At 45.4% G+C, this 15804-nt stretch overlaps 1 protein-coding gene across 3 annotated transcripts in view; it reads right to left on the bottom strand.

Moving 5' to 3' along the window:
- HPCAL1 (hippocalcin like 1) overlaps positions 1-15804 on the bottom strand; it is a 79774-nt gene that overhangs the window by 19243 nt on the left and 44727 nt on the right. Inside the window, exon 1 of one of the 3 annotated variants that reach the window (XM_059468200.1) lies at positions 7537-7596. The exons of the other annotated variants lie outside the window; for them this stretch is intronic. The gene's annotated coding sequence lies outside the window, so the exon portion shown is untranslated. Of the gene's footprint in view, positions 1-7536; positions 7597-15804 lie in introns of those variants that run through there. 3 annotated transcript variants of the gene reach the window in all.

The following is a 15804-nucleotide window of genomic DNA, read 5'->3' on the forward strand; positions in this document are numbered from 1 at the left end:
TATCTGCTAGGCTCTGGGTTCACTGGACAGCAAACTGCTCTCAATATATGTCCTCTTCTTATAAAATTCCTGGATTTTCCCTGCTAATTCACATCCCATGGCAATCTGACTAGCACTCTGCTGTGGGGGGGTGACTGTTGGGCTGAAATAAGACAAAGTGCAGTAAGAAGCAACCCATGCCAACAACAAATTTGCAGCCAAGACTGAGAGCGGTAGAACTGCTCAACTGCCAGCCCTGGAAAGGCATATCCACCACTGGCACTCACTGAAGCAAAGATGCTGATTGCCACTATTCCTGCAAATTCAACACAGCTATTATAGGTTATTTCTCTATTTCTTGATGTTTCCAAGCTGTCCTAATGTCCTACTAGCTTTTGTTACTCAGCTTTGTCCTAATGGCTTCTGTACAGACCTATGTCAGAGTGGATGTAGCTTAATATACTTTAATGCAGTCAATGCTCATTATTTCCAGTATTCCTGAAGACAAGCTGCTCCTCTCGGTTAAAACTATGTTCAGGCCCTGATATGGCAGATATAGTGTCAGTCACTGCCTTTCTTCCTGACCTTTATCCCAAAAGCCAGCCAGGCTTTGCTCCCATCACTCCAGTCAAGGCCTCATTCCTCTACTGGCTCAAAAATCAACTTCTAACTTCACCTCAAATATATTCAGTGCTGGTAACCACATTTGCTCTGATCCCAACAACGTCTTCTCTGGAACTTCCCCTCTGCTGCACACAGGGATAGAGAGCCATCACTTCCACATCAGCCTTGGCTTTCCTGGTTTAACTGAGCAGGTTCTTCTTGCCTCCTCTCAGACACAAAGTGTCCTTTCCCTGTGTCACAGAAATCCTCTCCTGCACTTGGTGCAGTGACAGCCTCCTGACCCCTGGCACCGCACGCACCCTCTCAACACCAAGTTTCCTTATCTGCACTGGGAACTCTTCCAAGAAGGGGATTTGCCTTTTGACCTTAGTGCCTTGGGTCAATCTGTGTTCAGCTCTGCCTGGGCTCTCCTCCACACTTCCAGTGAGCAGCTTCTCCCCTGTTCAGGGACAGCCTTACCCTGTGTTTCATGCCTTTTCTGTTCCTGCCATCCAAAGGGGTGCCCTGCTCTCTCAGAATGGCATCCTGATCTTTTTCCAAGCTGACGGCAAATGGCAGTGTCATGGCACCAGATACGTGATCTGATCCCTGAATGTGGAGCTTCAAAACCCATCTGCTGACAAGGTCTAATGGATGAGATGTAAATCTCAGAGGAAAAACAATGCCAAGATGTAAGTGCTCCAGCACATTACTGGAACATCTCCACATGTAAAACCTAGTAGTGCGAGTCATACAAGGATTTTTCCAGTTTCTTCTCTAGCTCTCAGTGACAGGTGAATGAAGAGGACCACTTTAATCACTCATCCAGTGCATGAACAGGGAATAATAGCCTATTTGTTTTAAAAACAAAATAGTAGGGCTGGACAAAGCCAACCAAAGAACCAAATGTAGCCACACCCTCAACTAGGGGAGACCACAATCACTTTCTATTTGCTATCCAGGATCTGTGTATTACACATATATATTTCTATTTTATTCAAAACAAAGGTGTTTTTATTCCTCATAAAGGGTGAGACTCACATCTGGCACATCTGAGGAACAGCTGAAACAAGCAGAAAGTCCATCAGGCAGTTTGATCTGAAAATACAGTAAAAAAATCCCCCCTCACTAAGCAGTGAAAAGGTGACTGAAAATACCCCTGAATGCTTCAAGCAGGCTGCAGGCTTCTTGGAGTGTGAGGAGTTTCAGGATCCACTGTACGAGCAGCAGAAACAGTTCAGCAGATATTCATGCACACTTACAGATCCATGGTGCTTGTAGTCAATGAGAGATTTGCTGCTGAGAAAAGCACTTTTTTCCCTTTTTAAAGAAATTTTACATCAAAAGAAATGTATCTTTGCTGCTCTAACCCACGGGTGGGCCAACAGGGATCTAGCACAACTCTTCCCCTAGCTCCAAGCAGCATTTGTACCAGAGCAACACAACATGATCTGCAAACCAGAAAGTCCCTCTGGACTGGATCACTGTGCAAGCCAATGGATGGGGAGAAACTCTGCAAAAACACCTCAAGTTTGCCAGAGCTTTGGGCTATGCCATAATGGCATTTGGATGTACACTGGGGCATGCAGGCATCTTTGGCCAGGCACAGCTCTGCTCAGCTGGGCACTCACCCTGATGGCCCATCACTGCTGATATGTGACTCATTAAAAATGTCTCAGCATGCCACTGAAGAAAATTTGTGTGTGCATAAAACTCCCCATATTGACTTTTCCTATGGAAATTGCTTCTCCACCATGTGCTCCTTTCAGCAGGGAGGAAGTTGCAGCAGCACGTTCCTCAAGGCTGCACCACAAACTCACAGGGGCTGGGAGCACCTCAGGAAAAGCTCACAGAGCTCCTGAAAAACAGCACCACTCTCTGCCCAAAAATAACCCCACTAAAACACATCCAATTTCTTGATGATGGTGTTACTGCCAGAATTTCCAAGCCTGCAGCTTTCCAGGAGAAATCCATGGAAATGCATGCACACACTCCAGAGCATGCTACATTTGATATGAGTAGCCCAGTTTCAAGCATCCACGCAAGCAGTGGATTTTTTCACTAAGAGCACATCCTAGCCTAGTACAAGTTAAAATTAACTAATGGCAAAGCCTACTGCTCCAGCTCTGCAAGAGGGAACACCTGCCAGTGACTGCCCCAAAACAAAAGCAAGATGCTGAAGAGCTCCTGCTGCAATGCAGAGAAGTGGCAGCTGAGATCTTGCTTTTGCTGTGCCAGGCACTATGTACTGGGCCAAATAGAGCCTGTTGCTGTGCCAAAAAGTGGGTAATTCAAGCTGAAAGGCAGCTGATAGGGCTTCCCTGCTTTGCCAGGCAGCTGGCTGCAGAAACACATTTTGCAGCAGCAAACATCACCCTGCACTGATGAGGTGGAGAGTCCTTTCAAGTCAGTCGTTAGCAGGTCTAAAGGTGGGCTAAAGACAGAGGAGCTGCCTGATAAATGGCAATGCTTGGCAAACAAAAAAAAAAAAAAAATTAAAAAAAAAAAAGAAAAAAAAGATTATGGTCCTTCTTCCTATGCTGCCTCCCAGTCCATTAAATATCACTACATTTACCCTGACTGAAAATATTAGAGGTCTCATGTCTTAAACTTGAAGAACAGTTTTTCCACTCAGAGGAATTTTGCTTACCTTCAACAAGCAGTAGTGCCAACAGTTGTTAAAGTACAGTGTAAATATTAGTCCTTGCCAGTAAACAGATGCAAACTTTGGCACCAGATCAGACTGAAATAATCACATAATCACAGAATGGTTTGAGTCAGAACGGACCTTTAAAGATCACCCAGTTCAACCCCCTGCCATGGTCAGGGATAGCTTATACCAGAACAGGTTGCTTAAAGCTCCATCCAACTTGGCTGTGAGTACCTCAGGACATGGGGCATCCACAACTCCGGGCAACCTGCTCCAGGTTCTCACCACTCTCACAGTAAATTTGTTCCTTATGTCCAATCTAAACTTACCCCCTTTCAGTCTAAAATCATTGCTCCTTGTCCTGTCACTACAGGCCCCTGAAAATACCCCACCTTTCTCCATGTTTTTTTATAAGCCCCTTCATAATGAAAGACTGCAATGAGGTCTCCTTGGAGCTTCTCCAGGCTGAACAACTCCAACTCTCTCTGCTTTTCCTCGTAGGAGAGGAGCTCCATCGCCCTGACCATCTTCATGACCTTCCTCTGGACTCACTGCAACAAGTCCATGCCCCTGCCTATGTTGAAGGTTTCTGAGCTGGACACAGTGCTCCAGGTGAGGTCCCACCAGAGTAGAGGGTCAGGAACACCTTCCTCATACCTGTCAACATCTCACATGGAAAAGCCCAGCTGGGGAATAACAATACAGATTGAGCAAACCTGCCCGACAGACTGAAGAATATATGCACAGCTACACTGGGCCACAATAGTTAAAAACTCCATTTCCATGCTTTATTTATTTCTATTTAACAAACTAAAACCCTAAGTGCCAAACTGAAGGTTCAGTGACAACTCAAACTAAACAAATTAGCCACTCAGATCATTAAAGCACTCGAGAGATGCTTTCCTTCCTTCTGTGTATGCTCTACTAATCTCCACACTTCCCTCAGTCTGATAAAGCAATTAAAAAATCCATTTCACTTTCAGTTTCTGACCAGAGAAAGCACTACAGGTTCACAAGCTACCAGGGTTTTTTTTTTAAATGAAAAATGTTATTCTCCATATACTTTCAGTAAATAATCCCAGCGAATTTAGGCATGAAACAGATCTGCAAAACAAAATAGGCAAGAATGTAAACTTGGTGCCTCTGCCTCAAAACACTTCCAGCCTCACCTAAGGCGTGACTCGGCTGTAAAGCAATTTATTGGAGCAGAGAGGCTGAGTGATGCAGGAGTGCTGCAGGCACGGCAAGGAGGGCAGGGAGTGCAGTACTCAGGCAGTTATGCAAGCGGGGAAGCACGGGGTGAAAGGACAGGAGGGCTCTGCGGGACAGCCAGCCTCACAAAGCCCATAAGGAGCTTTGGCAGCGCCCGGCTGCCCCGCCGCCAGGCAGGTGACAGCAGCCAGCCTGCAGTGCCCTGCCAGCAGGGCCAGCCCACAGACACAGCCACAGGTGACAGCAGCCAGCCTGCAGTGCCCTGCCAGCAGGGCCCAGCCCACAGACACAGCCACAGGTGACAGCAGCCAGCCTGCAGTGCCCTGCCAGCAGGGCCAGCCCACAGACATAGCCACAGGTGACAGCAGCCAGCCTGCAGTGCCCTGCCAGCAGGGCCAGCCCACAGACATAGCCACAGGTGACAGCAGCCAGCCTGCAGTGCCCTGCCAGCAGGGCCCGGCCCACAGACACAGCCACAGGTGACAGCAGCCAGCCTGCAGTGCCCTGCCGGCAGGGCCCGGCCCACAGACACAGCCACAGCCACAGGTGCTTTGCTGTTGGCCTTTGTGCTCATGGCCCACAGAGTGAAGTCTGTGGGATGCTGGGGGAAACATCAAAAGGGCTTTGGTGCTTTCTCTGCCATGTATTTCAGGTTTAATGGTGGTTTTGCTATCCCCACCTCCCGGATTCTCTGCTGAAGTGCTCGTGGACAATGAGACTATTGAGAATTTACTACAGCATGAGATTAGTTTGGGTTTCAGTTTCTGCTGAGCCAGCTCATTTCCTTCCACGTTCTTACAGGAACAGATGCTAAAATATAAAAGGGCAGTAAGCATCATAAAGGCAAAAAAGGAAAACCCTTCATGCAACAGCATGAAGTTAAAAATACTTTTTCACAGCTTTAGCCAGAGCCATTCAATAGTTTGCTCTGCTGTCTAATTATATTACATAAAAGAGGCAAGAGATTATTCTTTTTTTCTTAAGAACAAAAAAACCCACAAACACATACACACCTCAAAATAAACAAAACCCCAGCCAAATACCCAACAACTAACTGGCCAAACTGGCTGGATTAAAATAAATGTTCAAAGAAGCTAAACAGAAAAATTAGTTTTGTCCCCTCCCATCATGCATGACTGCAGTGCTGCCTTCAGACACCAAATTCAATTGCTGCAGCAATTAGTCACAAAATTCAAGGCGAGCTGAAATTGTCAGATGCTCCAAGAGCATCGCTGTGCTAGAATCAATTCTTCCCCCACAGAGGCAAACCAAACAGATGGACAGCCTGCAGCTCATAAAAAGCCACAAGCCATCCCTGGGCTGCAACAGCAGCAAGGATGAGGTGATGGCAAACAAACTCCTGGCCGTTGTGCCAGTGCTCCAGTCAATGCAGGAGCACCTCTTCCCTTGGAGCACCTCTTCCCTTGGAGCATCTCTTCCCTGGGTGCTTTGGTGCTCGGTGGCCACAGCCCAGAGTATCCCCACAAGGCCATCCAGAAAAGGAGCCACCAGGGCTGGGATTTGCTTTAGGAAAAGAATAGGTGGAAAGAAACCCAGATTGCCCAATTGCACCACACCAGCCATGTTTCTCTCTCCACAAAGTTACATTAATCAATTTTATTCTTTTTCAGAAAAGTCTCAAGTATGGCAAGATGCTTCTCCATGCAGCTCTGACATTCATATGCTTTGCCAGCTAGATGGGCCATCTGCAACCCCTACTGACACTGTCTAAAGTACCTTTTATATACAGACATAATACCCATTATCCTCTGATGCTTTTAAAATGCTTCTCATTAGCCACCCCAGATGTGCAACCCACTGCCCAACAAGCCCACACCTTCCTGGTGCCACTCCACCAGCCCACAACTGAACCTGCCTGCACCATCTCCTCCAAGCTGTGGGGAAAATACATTAATATAGACCAGAAAACTGAGATCACAAAAGACCAAAGCCACTGATTACCCATCAGGTTGCTTCACTACTTGATACAAATTTTTCCAGGAGGTTTCTAAACCTCTGAGAACTACCAAGCTGTGAAGTAAATATGCAATGTAAATACAGAGATGTTGGTAGGACTAATGACATGAAATCACTGATAAAATTTAGGAGGATTTTCAGACTTTCCTGAAAACTTTCCAAACCATTCTTTTAGATTTAAGACAAGTAAGGCAGCTTCATGGAGGTTTCAAACAAGGTGGAGTAAAACAAATTTAGCTCACACGGGTAACATAAATATCTCTGCTGGCAGCCTGGGTGAGAACCAGACTCCACAACACCTTACTGATGACAACCTTGGGGAATTTCAATCCTGCTTGTAAAGAGCAGAGAACATGATACAACTTCCTATTGCTTTTGTCAACTTATTCATAAACATCTTTGTATTATGAACATTTTAATCACCTGTGCATTGCCTACACAGTGTCATTAGATTTTCTTTCAAAACAAACAAACAACCAAAATGTAGTAACCTTAATGGAAAAATAAACTCCCAGGGCAACTCTTGACAAACACAGCTGCACCATCCCTTCAGCCAGGGGATGCCTTTCTCCCTTCCCTGCAGCTCTCCCAGAACTGGCTCAGCAAACCCCCCCAGCACGCACTGCTCCTCCCTGGCTGGAGAGCCAAGCCCTCTGCAGCTGGCACAGCTGGCACAGTCCCACAGTGCCCAGTGGCTCAGCTCTGGCACCAGTGACGCCACCCTATCACCACACTGCTGCGTCAGCACAAGGGGCTGCCATTACATTACATGTTTTCATGGCTTCACCATTTCTCTGCTTGCTCACCCATTACATGTAGACCTCTAAGCCATCCTAGACCTCTAAACTACTCTCTGGAATTTAGGGTTTAAAGCCAATCCTTTCCCTCACTGCCAAAACATACACTTGGGGCTGATGGAGGACATAAACATTCACCCCACAACAAATATTTATGGGTGTAGAGGAACTTTGCACTTTGGTGTAGAGCCATCCTGGGTGGGACAGACACCAACTGACTGCAGTGCCACCCCCCAGCACCCAGAGAAGGAACAGCCTTACATCACCAGCTCTCTCCTCACTGGCTGCCCAAGAGGGTGCTGGCTGCCCTGTACTCACCCTCTCACCTCACCCCTCCAGGTGCCCTGAGCTCAGGCAGGAGGATCTCCAGGCTGGATTGGCCACCCCATCCCTTTGGCTGCTCCTTCACAGCCCTGTGTGAACCAGGAAGTGGAGGCAAGCCAGCAGTTTATTTTTAGCTTTTTTTTTTTCTCCTGTAAATAAAAAGCAAAACCGCATGCACAAACCACATGTTCGCGCTCACTCCACCCAGTGACGGGTTTTACATTTCGCATCCTTCCGACGCTCAGAAATTCCCAGGCAATGATGTAGAGCAAACACCACCCCACAGATTTCCATTAGCCCCTCAGTACCCCTGGTCCTACACTGGCAAAATAAGAGTCTCTCAAACACTGAATTGAGTCTCTCCAAGAGCAGGCAAAACCTGAAGAGAGAGGTCAGTGAGGGTGACTCTGCTCTCAGCTTGTCTCCCCCTTTCTCTCCTTCCCAAAATCCAACCAGGACATCCACGAGCACTGGCAGAAGTTGCAGCTCACACTTCCAAAGCTTCACTGCAGACTCTTCGGAGAAGGAAGAGCTAGTGTGGGATTATGAGTCCCTTCCCATGAGTTCAACCACAGCTTTGAATCCCTACTAACTAACTAGAAGCTGGGTCTTGCTTCTCTTCTGCAGCTCCTCAGATGTCATTCCTTGTAACTCGTTTGAGTGTTTCAGATAAACAAGCTACAGGATTTCAAGTGACTCCTCAAACTTTAGTTTCAGAGGTGCAGCAGGTGGAAAGAGTTAAAGGGTTTCCCAGCAGCAGACAGTTTTACAGTCAACAGGTTGAACTTTTGAGCTAGGACGAAGCCACCCATTCACCTTAGGAAATTTTGGTAGAGAACGTCGTTTCCCTCAAAGTTAAAATAAAAAGTTGAAAATCCCCTGGTTTTTCCAAAATGTCTATTGAAACTTCACCTTCTTTAAAAGGGAGGGGGGCATTAGGTCAGTACACACATATCTACACCCTGAGCAGCAAGACTTCTGAATCTAAGCAACAAAAACTTCTAAGGAGCAAATACACTTAACAGAAGGCCCAGTTTGTGCCCACAGTTTATGTGGCTACATTCAGGCTCTAATGGCAAAATTACCTGTTTTCAACTTCTGTTCAAAGAGAAACTCCATACCAGCAGAGTGCCACTTAGACATGAACATTATTCATGCAGAAATGCCTGCTTCAGAGCTCTGAAAACACTAATTAATCACAGCACTGGCTTTATGAGTGATCATTTGCAAATGCCATGCCAGCTCTACACCACCCTGAGATTGCTGGCAATGCCTCATCCCAAGCAGAAAAATGTCCTCACTACTTGCTGAACACAATACTGCTTGGACAGCAAGTGTAAGCCACCAGTTCTGATGAAAACAAACTTGAGGAGATAAAACAAGGCACATAAAATCACAAGAATTCTGCCTCAATACCTCCCTACTGACTTTTACCTCCAAGACAAGAAGAATTTGCTGAGTTTGCACAGCAGCTCAGGGATGCAGTGGACAGCTTCAAGCACTACAAGACTTGAAGGCATAAACTTTGCTCCGCAACCCCAACAAAAACAATATGTTTGTGTTTATAAAAAGGTGGAAGCTAAGATGGTTGGGTCACTCCAATCACTGTGCTCCTCTACACTAGGATAAAGAGCAGATTCAATGCAGCCCTGCCGATGCCTTAATTAATTCAAAAATCTGTTGGAAAAATTGGCAACCATTTTTGTATATTTTAGGAAGCAGAGCTGAAGTGGAACATCTTCTCCCAGTCCAACCTAACAAACATGTGGTAAGCTGTTGGCTTTAGGACAGCAGATTATGTTAGCTAATAACCATCCCTTGCTCCACTCTTGCTTAGGCCTCTTGGCCCATCTCAACCTGCCAAACTGGGTTTTCAAACCAGCTCATTGCTGGTTGTTGTGCATGTCATTAGCCACCTTGTCCATGCTTTATCCAAAGATTTACTGTGCCCAACCAGCACCCTCTGAAAATGCACCAAGGTGCCTGGTGCCAGGGTTAATTATCCCCTTGCTTAAGAGCTGCAGGTTATTTTCTGTGGAGGCTTTTTTCCTGGGCAAAGGAAAAGCCTTATAATGTGCCCCATTTCCTGAAGGAGCCTTGAATTTAAACCTACTTAACTAACTAACCACACTGTGCAAGGAGCAGTGTGCTTACTGTTAGCAAGTATCACAGAAACACCACAGTCAGCTACAATTTCCTTGCTCTGCAGGAGCAGCATGCTCCCTTTCCCACTGCCTGAGGCTCTGCCCCACCTCTCTGCCAACAGGGTAGATTTGAAACTGCAGTAAAACCAGCCTCCTGCTCCCCTGCCTTAACAAGGGAACTCCCTCTTGTCTCACCACAGTGCTGGGCACAGACATCCCACAGAGCAGCACCAGAGGGCTGAAACATGCTGCCAGCCCCCTCAAGGAATGCTGGCACAGAACCCTCAGGCCAAACATCATCAAGTTCCCAAAGGAAAAGCATTCAAGTGTCTCCTTCCCAGCCTCCAAACCTACAGATTCCCCCAGCAGCCCAGCTGACTGTGTTTATTGCTGCATCCTTCACGTTATAGGTCAGCATATACCAGAGAGACAGCAATTCTCAGCTAATCAGATTTCTGTGCAGACTGACAAATGGCTCCCAATAAGAACATAAAAACCCAGGAAAATCAAGAGTCTCTCTAATCAACTCACTTGATATGATGCAGTAAGCCTGCAGAAAGCTCACACACTTTGCTAACACATTGGATTGCACTTTGTGGCAGGATCTCAGGGGGCTGATAGCAGTGGGGGGACCCCAGCCCAGGCCAGCTGCTGGAAGGAATATGTTCCACTTTGTTCTTTGTGCTCCACTCAATGCTGTGTTATTTTGAAACTAATTCATGTTAATTACTTGACATACTATTACTGTGCTTGCCAAATGCCAAAGCTTAAAACTGGAGTGTGAACAAACGCTCACAAAGGAGGTTCTTGCTCTACCACTGGATTATTCCAGCCTGGAAACTTTTTATAGGTGAGTCCTTCCTATCTCCCCAGTCAGACTTAAAAAAAAAACCATGAACTGACATTGCCAGTGGGGTGCAAAAATAATCCTATGAAGGCTAAGCAACTTGACTTACCAACCCTGCAGCTCTGCCACATTATGTCCCTCCAACATCCTGATAATACACACTTTACCCCACAAAGCTCACTCATGACTGAGAAGAGCTTCAGAAATGTGTGTGTATATACATATATATATACATATATATATATATGACAGATATATGGCACCTCTCCTCTTGCCACAGCAAGGCTGATGGTGACAGCAGGGCACAGCATGCCCCAGGAGCCAAATGGCTGAACCCAGTGAGTCAGGAGAGGAGAGATGGTGTGCAGAGAGGCAGGTGGAAAATCACGGCCTCCTCGTCCACAATGGCCCCCAGCTGCTCTTAGAAGATGATGAGGATTTCCAGCTAAAACACTGCTGCTCTCAGAGGTCTGGCACCCGAGATGCTGAGCAGGTAAAAGAGACTGTGAGTCTGTCAAGGTCCCTGATTAGGTGTGAAAGAAAAGCCCTGTGCACACAATACTCTTACTGAAGCTATAAATAGTCCCCTCTGCACCAAAGTTGTGCATACTGTACTGACACTTGTGACTTAATAGGATTTCCTAGGTAGCCTGAACCAGCTGGGGCTGCTGCAGGGCAGCCTTGCTGAGCCATTTTCACAACACATGCATGCCACTGTGACTGGGGGGAGCATAGGGGATTATCCTGTGTTTTCAGTGTCCTGATCACACTGAGGCAGGAAAAGACTCTGAGAAACTCCTAGAGGGGCGTAATGAGTTTGCATGCACAGCATAAGCAGGAGAAAACTTCCAGGGTGGCCTTTTCCTTTTCCTTATCTCCCAGCTACACATCAGAACTTACTACAAGTGCAATTTTTTCTTCTTTATATTCATCCTTTTTTACAGTGGTAGAGAGAGATAAGAAACAATATTCTAATAAAACATATAAGTTTTATATCAAATAATGTAAAAAATTATTTTCCTATTCAAATATATCATATAATTTCAGTTCCTGTAAGTAAATTAAATCAGTTCTCCCACTAATGGCTCGTTATTGTCTTCAAATATGTAAGACAAGAATTTAAACATCTCTTATACTACTTTATTCCTTCTAAAGAAATCCCACCCTGTTTGAGTTACTGTCTGTTAACCTGGCAGGCTGACCCGAGAACTGTTAACAAAATAATCTTTTGCTATAATATTTCCACCTTTGCCTTTGTGGTGCTTAGCAGCCTGCCAGTAGTGCTGGGAATTATCAAGTTTTGCCCTGACCCTTGGAACATGTCCCAGATGTATGCCCTGCCCTTGGTCCTGAGGATGAGCCACGTTGCTGAGCCTGCGCCACCTTCCAGGGTACAGCCACAGCATTGCTTCACCTCCCCTGCCTCATCTCTTCCATCACCTGATAAAGCACTCCAAAACCTGTCTGCTCATGTGCTGTGGAGAAAGCCAAAGCTGACCCTTTTATGCCCAAAAGGCACAAGCACCAAGGTACCTGACTGCACAGGCAGCTATCCCACTTGGCACTGTATTTGTAAGGGTGGGGCACCTGGCTGAAAACATCACCCCAGCACCTTGGGGCCTGAGTCCCAGACCAGGAGGCAGCAAGACTTTATGTTGCACAGATGAAGAACAAAAGGATGTTTTCTGGTGCCTCACATTCCCATCATCACCACCTCACAGACAACTTACCTCAGCAAGGAATGATGTAGGACAGCTGCCTATTGCACATTCCCTGCCAGCCCCAGCTTCCTTCAGCTGCTCCATCACCACAAGCAACACAGAAACCACCGAGAGCAATTGTACACATCCATCCACATGCTCAGTACTGCACAGAGTGGGCCCAACCTGCTCAAGATGAGCTCTCAATCGTGCCTGTCACCCTGGACATGCTGTGTCTCCAGGGCTTAGGGATGCAAACTCTCTGTGCAGCACTTCTGTGTTTTTCTGGAATGACATTTGGCTATTTGGAGCACAGGGAATTTGTAACACAAGAAGAAGAAATAATAAAGTTGACCTCAAGCTGGTTCAATGCACTCATTCTGAAACTAAAGTAGCTAGAACATGGTGCATCATTTTTTCCTACCACAGTCTTAGCTGTTATGGAAAATGCAGCAATGAAGAAAAGGGCTGGCTCATGAGCTAACATTACCTGTCTGCACCTCATCTGCTCCTTCAGTGTGCTCTGTACATCACAGCAGTGATACACATAGTGCTTGCATGGCTATCTAAGAACCCCAGGCAGAAGTGATTGCAAGAGAGTCATGTAGTTCAAAATTTCATTAAAGAAATGGCTATAATACAATCACGAGCCACTCAATGCACTGGAGGCTGAATGTTGCTAAGGAAAATTATGAGCCTCCTCCTGCAAATATCCTTATCTACCCACAACATAAAAAGAGCCAATAGTGTAGCAACATCTATATTCAGCACAAGGACTAGACCAGAATAAGGTGATCATTAAATAGTTTAAAACAAAGACAATAGCAAAATGTAATGAGGCTCAACAAACCAAGTGAAACAGGGCTGAGAGGCTGTACCAGCTATGCCTTGCACTTAGGCACCTCTTAGGAAACCTTTTGTAGGAGAAGGAAGGACAATCAGCTCCCCAAGAGCTTCCACACTGGATGGATGATGGACAGGTGGCTCCTTTTGCAAAACCAATTTTCTTTATTCTGCACAGTGGATAATTCAGCTCAAAGATAAGGGGGAAAAAAAAGCAGAGGGGGAGGTAGGGAAAATGCTTGAATGCTAAAATAGGCAAATTACTGAGCTAGAAAATCTAGATTAAATCAAGCATTCCTGCAAATGTGTAATAGAGAAACAAATGGCTCCCATCTGGAAGCTCAGCAAATTAACTTGGATCCTGGTTAAGACAACAGCACCAGAGTCTGCTTCCAGAAATGTAAATATCCAGTGTGCATTTGCAATCCAATCACAGGCTAAAAATATAAGACAACTTGGAGTGGAAATCTGATTTTGTGTCTACCCTCCTAATGGGAAATAAAACAAAAATTCTTTAGACACAGCAATCTGGACTAATTTTTCCTGCTTGGAGAGATGATGCAAGATGTCTTTGCACCAGGAAAGTCTTTCAGCTGCTTCTGATTGCAAGGCCACAGCCCACATGTTGGAGGCCTGACTCTTATCCATCATATTCTGGTTCCCCATCTTCTTTTCCATTCTGTGACCCCTGGCTGCTCCACTGTACTGTCCTCAGCTCTGTTTATTTATACCACTTCATTTGATTCTTCTTACTAAGAGTATTCTAGTTCCTTTTTCCCCCAGAGGTTTATCTCTGGCCTTCCAGTAAGAGAAGGGCTCTTGGTCTCAGTGTGCAGATGGAGAACTCAACCACAGGCATGAAGCAGTCTCAGGACTAAATTTAGCCCAGAAGAGGATAGTCTTTCTGCCTGTAGATCAGGAAGGCAAGTTGGAGCAGGAGCCTATTTTAGATGCTCTCTGGTGGTGTCTGCCTCCCTTTTGGCTATAGAGAGTCTGGGGAGACCAACCTTAGACTCTGAGCATCATCCCTGAGGACCTTTAGATGCTACAAAAGGAAGGAAAAGCTATTACAAGTTAATGTCATCCATATGGTTGAAGAGCTGACACTGAAAGGGAAGTTTTAGGATGTTCCACCAGCAGAAGGCATTCATGGAAAAAAAGGATATTTCTCTATGTATGAGCTACGTCCTTCTGTGATCACAGCAGGCACAGACAGGAGTTTTAAACTACAGAAAAGACACCTCTAGAGACAGGATAATCAAGAAAATCAGTTAATTCCCACATCTGGTTTTAATAAACAGATGGGGGATTGGTAAATGTGGACAAAAAAGCACATAATACCCAAACTTAGGAGGGCAAAGAGCATATGAACATTAATAGCAGCAGTCAGATAGGATGTTAGATAATTAGCCAGAATTCACAGATGATGAGCAAGAAACAAGAGCATGGATTAACATACTGATACCAAGAGGAAGGGCACTGCAAGAGAAAACTCAGGTAGCAGAATAAGAAACTCCATAGGATTGCAGTGGTATGGGGTCAACACAACTTGGAAGAAGGAGGGGCCACATCACAGGTTATCCTACACCCTAAAGAGCCTGCATGGCAGTGCAGTGCAGATTCCCAGGTTCACAGCAAGACAGAAATGCCAACAGGGCTTATCTTTCTGTGGGACTGCAACTTCCCAAAATACTCAACTGAAGAACCCACTATTAACGTAAAGAGCTGACCACAGATATTCCTGGAAGCAGAAGACAATTGTAATCCTCCAGCTGCTGAACCAGAAAAGGGCAGGTCTAATTTAGACACTGTAAGTAGCTAAAAGTCCTCAATGAAAGCAACTCTGGAGGCAATTGCAATCATGGAGAGGTGATTTAGGGAAACACAAAAATTCATCTTTTTATTTTCCATAAGCTTTGAGGAATCTAAGGAACTCAGCATGGAAGTCAGCTGGATAGAAGTGCTCAAGAACACACTTGTAAGAAGCTGAGAATATCTGTATGGCAAAGATGGAAAAAAAAAAGTTGGTACTGAGCAACTCCAACCAAAGTAGGGGAGATATGTAGGGAATGAGTCCTGATCTAAATGGAAAAAAAAATCACCGAAAAGGGATTTTTAGGGCTAAGCAGAGTGTATGTGAGGAATGGAAAAGAAGGGCTGCTCATCAAAGACAGCTGTGTCAGAGGTCAGGAAACAAAGGGGGAAAGAGAAATTGCCAAAGTCAAGTTGAATTAGGTCATGCAAATAAAAATAAAGAGCAAAGATCAAAACGTTCTTCAATGATACAAATTTTTTTTAAAAAAGTACAGAAAGTGGAAACTGACAGCACTTGGTTGATGTATCTTAAAATAAAAGCAGAAAGAGCTTTTGTTATTACTGCATCAGGATGGCGAACAGCAGATGGAAAAAAATAAACCCACAGCACTGACAAAAAATCCTTCAAACTATTAAACAGCCCATGATCAAGCTGAAACTGAAAGTGTTTCTAGTCAGGGTGGAGGTGAACAGCCTATCCCCAGGGCAAGCATCCAAGAGGAGAGCAATTTGTTTGGGCTGGAGTCTACTCCCTGCAACTACACGACATTGGGCTTTGCAATCAACACAGCCTCATGAAATCTGCTATTTTGAAATGTGCTGACCACAACCACCTCACAGAGAAACCTAAACAAGAGGATGATGAGAGTGTGATGATGTGTGATGATGAGAATGTAGCAAAATATCTTAAAAA

Source organism: Ammospiza nelsoni, chromosome 3, assembly GCF_027579445.1.
Source record: "Ammospiza nelsoni isolate bAmmNel1 chromosome 3, bAmmNel1.pri, whole genome shotgun sequence".
Lineage (NCBI taxonomy): Eukaryota > Metazoa > Chordata > Aves > Passeriformes > Passerellidae > Ammospiza > Ammospiza nelsoni.